The following is a 6,000-nucleotide window of genomic DNA, read 5'->3' on the forward strand; positions in this document are numbered from 1 at the left end:
GTCCTGCCCGACGTAGTCGTTGGAATGCCGTCTCGGGGAGGGTATTACTAATGTTAAATTGGGTTATTATACTAACACACGTGCATTTGTGTAAATTATAGATATTCACCAGGAAATCATAAAGGAAAACCCTAAAATAGCAATGTGAGTAATCTCCTTTTTGTTAACAGTTTTTACAAAACCTTAACCTTTTTACAATGCAATTTAGCAGTGATTGAGTCTTTGTAATTCTACAATTACTGCCGGTATGTTGGGGTTTTGTATACAAAACTGGAGTAACGTTACCATTGGACGAAGAGTTAGCCAATGTGTAATATGACCCTCAGTCAGACTTGACACTACTGAATGAGTAATTGGGTAGATATAAACATTGTAATCGCCCTCAATACTGTTTAAGTTGAATTAATAATTCTTGATTAAACTGAGATTATTCACCAGTATTTTCCACTGACAAAACCTTTTTAAAACGCGTTTCAGGTAACAAAATGTGAAAGCCAAATAGAAGCCAGCTGGACAGCACTGAAGGCTTGGAAAAGTGGCTATAAAAGTTACCCAAATAAAAGAAAGCGTTTTATTTCAATAAAGTGGGATTTATCCCTGTAATGCAGTTTGTAATAAAAAAACTTGGGTTTTACCCATTTGTTTAATATTATAAAAAGAGGTGGTTTACTCTGATTTAAATATTTCCTAACTACGGTCCTGATGATAATTTCCGCTGCCAAATAAAATAATAACGTGATACCACCGCAACTGGCTCACAGCCGCCCGTTCCTGGGAAATAGGGATCGGGGGCTGTGACATTTACACCATTTAAAACACAATGAAAAAGAAAAAAATAAAAAAAATTGAAAATTGTGACGTCTTTTGAAGAGGATTGAGAAACCACACGTCCATAGATTTGAAGTTTTGTGAGACCACATGTGGTGGGGCGCAAACCTCTCTCAAAGCGTCTTAAAAACGTGGGGGGACACTGTACCCTCGGGTGTTTTGGGCCTTTTTTGACTGGTGGTGCTACCACAAAGCGCCGAATGAGGAGTGGACTTTGGTCAAAATAACCATGGTCAAACGGCTAACTTTAAAAAAACCCGGTTTTTGTTATCTATACTATATTCGCACTTTCGTACCGTGTCACGCACTATCTATATCAGTCGTCGTTCCAGGAAAAAACAATAACTATTATGCAAGTCGTGCATCGCACGGGTATTCCCCCTAGTATAATAAGCAATATAGTTATATCTTTAAAATACCCCGTATATTGGACGAGTTAAATAAATATAATGTAATCAATTAACACATACGGTCGTCAATATATGTATTTAAATGATAAATTCTATGTACTATTTACTTATTAAAATTTTAATTTGTTTTATATTTATTATTAGATTAGAAACATGTGTATTACATGTGATAAAACCAATGAAATATTAAATGCATATTAATAAGGAAGAAAATAAAATAAATAGTAAATAAATAAGAGAGATCCATTAAGTTTATGATTTAATATAATTTTCTTATTTGTGTATCCTATTAAATATTAACTAATAACAGTATTAAAAATTTATTTAACTAAATCTAATTTAAATTAGAATAAAAATTTAAGAAAAAACAAAGAAAACTTCTTCTATCTCCTACAGAAAAGAAGAAAATAAAAATTAAATATTATTATTATTAATTTAAAGTTTGATAAAAAAAAGTTATTATCCTTATCTAAATTATATTTAGTTAGGAAAAACAAATTGAAAAATAAGATAAGGAGATTATTAATTCAAAGTTTAATAGAAAAGTTATTATTCTTATCTAAATTATATTTAATTAAATTATTGTTTAGTAGGAAAAAGAAATTGTAAAATAAAATTAGGAGGCACCAGAGATTGACACGTGTCAAAAAAAGATTTTCATTTATTAGTATAAAAACATATTATACATTTATATTAATTATAGATAAGTATTAATTAAATTTGAATTTATATGTTTATCACTAACTATATTAATTAATATTATACTATATTATATTATATTTTGTGTATAACAAAATTAATATGTAACATTATTATTAGAGTAAATTACAAGTTTTGTCCTTTATGTTTATATCACATTGCAGGCGCTGTCCTTTAGCGTAAAAGTTGACAAGTTTTGTACTTTATGTTTCAAAATCTTGCACGGTTTTCCTTTGAGCCTAACTCAGTCAGATTTTTTGATTAAGTATGGTCATGTGCCTTGCACATGAGGGCATACTTGTCATTTTATCTTCCCATGGGTTATTTTGTAAACACTTATTATTGAGGGGCTGTATCTATAAAACTGGAAAAAAAAAATCTAAACTCTTTTATCTTTTTCTCTTTCTTTGTAATCTCAACCCACCAACACAACCCAATCTCTCTCAACCCCCTACCACCACCACCACCAAACTGTTGATTGATTATCACTCCTTACTTCGATCTTCACAAGCTTTTGAGCTCAAATTTACATATACATTTACTTCCATCATCATTGTTGTACCACAGCTGTTGACACTGAACTTCAATGACAACTGATTCCGCAACCGCCATCACCCACCGGTGGCGATCTACCACCGACAAGAACCTCTTCATATTCCACAACCATCATGAAGAAATTGTTCCATTTTTACAAGCAGTAGATGAAATTCAGCAAACAATTGACTTTACCGACTCAGAAGATGAACGAAAACAGGCGAAATCAGTAATCTGTCACACCCCCAAAATCCACGCGCGGAGTACTGTAACACCCCCAAAATGGTAAATGATAAATAAAGAAATTAACTTGGTTAATGGAAAATTATGATTTAATGATAACTAGTTAAGTAAAAGGCTTAAGTTAAATACTCCCTCAAGTGGGAGGACTAAATGTGTAACTAGTGAATAAAGGGGGCTAATTAAGAGAAAAATCAAAACAAAAACAAAAAACACAGTGGGTGTGTCGTGCGAGCCAGAGGAGGAAGAAGGGGGAACCAAGAACCCTAACTGCTTGAATCAGCAAATTGAGCCACGAATTGTAGGAAATTCATGCATAAAATCAAGCATCTAACCCTAGTTAGTAAAGAGGTGAGTTTAAAATTATGAAATTGTGATATATAAGAAGATGGGTCCAACCCAATCTCGATTTCTTGCATCAAAAAGGAGAAATCCGAGTTGGAATTGCTCTCTAGAACAAGAATCATGTTGATTTCAGACTTGTAGGAAAGATATTGGTAAAAACCCATTTGGTGAAATTGAGTCAAGATGAGTAGGATCATAATGTTGTGAATTCTTGTTATCTTGATGTATGATCTTGATTGTAGCACTAGAATGATAACTAGATTGATGTAGGTTGAAATGGCTATGCGAATTTGAATAAATGAAATTGTTGTGTGATGATAAACTCATAGAAGTATGCTTTATAGACTTGTACCTTGTACCATAGTTATAATGCCCGCCAAGTGTTTGATAAAATGCTTAAGAGATGGTTGTATATGTAATATGTGAAGGAAATGATCGAATGATTTAATTTGACTAAGTAAACGAATGTTATAATGTAGGCGTAAAGGAAGAAAGCTCGAACACTAGTAAAGCGGGAGGCGTACAAGATCGAGGTACGTTCCGTTGCATACAAGTCTTTGTTGAATTCTCTTTTACTTAACTTGATGTAGAACTAACCTTGTATGACAATTGTGGTAAATAGTGAGTAAATAACAAATCCTATGTGGATTTGGGTATGCTAACGAAAGTGGTGTTAAGCTATGCATTTTGACCGATTTAAAAATTAAATCGTGTCAAGTAGAGATGAATGCCATCCGTTTGAACGGGTAGCTTCGAATGCCATAATGAATGTTGAAAGCTTAATCCGTTATGCGGATAAAATAAAGAATAATGTTGAAAGCAAATAACCTAATTAAACGAGTCGAATGTGTATGCTTAACTCTCAATGAGAGTGTTTATGCCAAACCCAATTAAACGGGTCGAATGTGTATGCTTAACTCTCAATGAGAGTGTTTATGCCAAACCCAATTAAACGGGTCGAATGTGTATGCTTAACTCTCAATGAGAGTGTTTATGCCAAACCCAATTAAACGGGTCGAACGTGTATGCTTAACTCTCAATGAGAGTGTTTATGCTAAACCCAATTACTTGGGTAGTCGTATGCGTAAAAGAATGAAAATTCTTGTTTGTATGGAGTTAAAACGAAAGAATTATGATTTAACAAGTGTGATAACTAACCTTTTAAAATTTGGTTGTTAATGTAGGTAAAACTCCACTTTAGGCGATTTGGAGATATGGAGCGAGCACGTGTTCATGCTTGATTACACCAAGCGCTTCCGCTAGTTATTTGCACTCTTTTTGGGTCCATGTCTTGTTATTTTGTTTAATCTTGTTAGAAGTCATACACTTGAAAACTTGTTGTTTTCGTTTTGGGAAGTTTAAAGTTAAATGGGTCGTAGATTGTCGTTAGTTTAATATCTTAAAACAGGGGGCACGCTCGTTTTACGAACGGGTCATGCCCAATTTTTGTAAAGATCTCGTTTTGTATAAAATTTGGTATTTTGATGTCTTTAAATTATTTTTATAAGTAGTTTATTCTTATTATGGAAAAGCGGACCTGACAAGTACCACCGCTTGGAGGCGTGACTGACCAGGATCAAGCCACCAATCATATTGAACATGTAAGTAATAAGTAAAAGTAATGTAATTCAACCAAACCAATATGAAAGGTGTTCAACACACAACTGCAATATCAATGTTTAGCGGAAGCATAAAAATAAACCCAACATAAGTATGAATATGTAATGTCAAAATGTTTAATCAAAGCGTTCACGATCCTTGCCCACAAACCATCTGACACTAAAGCCAAATTGTCCAAAACTAAACAAACCATCTGACACTAAAGCCAAACCTGCAGAAGAAGCAAAAAGGAATGCAAGAGCCTTTCAATTGACTGCTCAGGAAACAGAGCTCATTCCAGATGTAATAGCCGGTACGTCCTAGGTTACAACGTTTACACAAAAAGTATTAACTTAGACAAATCTTTACAGTCAAAACAGGCAAAAAGGAAAATAAAAGAACTCTTAGGTCATATAATTCTTCGCTAACCTAATTCCTATGAAATTAGCCGAGTTTGATATTGTATTAGAAATAGATTGGTTAGTAGCCAACCCTACTCGAATTCTCTGTGATAAGAACTTTATAGAAAATCCAGGTACCCGCCGGAGAAGTATTTATGATTATAGGAAATAAACCACGTAAGGTCACATGATGAATCATGAAGATATTCACTTAGATCCTGCTAAGATAGCAATAGAAGAGTTTGCAATTTTTAAATGGAAATTAGGAATTTTGTAAATTTAGTCGGATACTATAGGCAGTTTATTAAGGATTCTTTTAAATAGGTATATCCTTAACTAAGCTAAAACAGTTAATTCTAAATAAGAACCCAAACAAAAAGAAGCCTCTAGCTAGCCTTACCAGAAGGAACAGAAAATTTTAAAGTATACGGTAATGCTTCAAAGTTAGAATTTGGATGTATGGTAATGTAACACAAAAAGATAATTGTGTATGCATCAAGGCAATTGCAAAAGCACGAAGAAAGCCTTACCACTTGTAAGCTTAAAAATTAGAAACCACAAGTTACCTTTAAGATTAGGAAATATTATCTAAGCAAGCTTACTATCCATATAGGTCATAAGAATTTAAGATACATATTTGAGCAACAAGGATTAAACATGAGGAAAAGGAAATCCTCGGTGATTACGACTATGATATTTAGTATCACGAAGGAAAGGCTGAAGACGGTTAGAAGAATTATACAAATAATAAACAAAATCCATCGAAGTTTGAGTTGGAGACAAAATGCTATTGAAAGTATTTCCTTGGAAAGGAATTTATAAATTCGGTAAGAGAAGAAGCTAAGTCTCTGATACGCAGGACCATTTCCAGTAATCCAACGCATAGGACCAGTAGCTTATCATTTACAACTACCAGAAGAGTTAGCAGGAGTACATGATGTATT

The 6,000-nt window shown here is 33.3% G+C and overlaps 1 long non-coding RNA gene across 1 annotated transcript; it reads left to right on the plus strand.

Annotated features, from left to right (window-relative positions):
* The first annotated feature begins 2,970 nt into the window (after positions 1–2,970).
* LOC110910675 lies at positions 2,971–4,486 on the plus strand. Its single transcript, XR_002576385.2, has 3 exons — positions 2,971–3,062; positions 3,536–3,589; positions 4,241–4,486. It is a non-coding gene; the product is annotated as an uncharacterized LOC110910675 (long non-coding RNA).
* Positions 4,487–6,000: the final 1,514 nt, after the last annotated feature.

Source organism: Helianthus annuus, chromosome 15, assembly GCF_002127325.2.
Source record: "Helianthus annuus cultivar XRQ/B chromosome 15, HanXRQr2.0-SUNRISE, whole genome shotgun sequence".
NCBI lineage: Eukaryota > Viridiplantae > Streptophyta > Magnoliopsida > Asterales > Asteraceae > Helianthus > Helianthus annuus.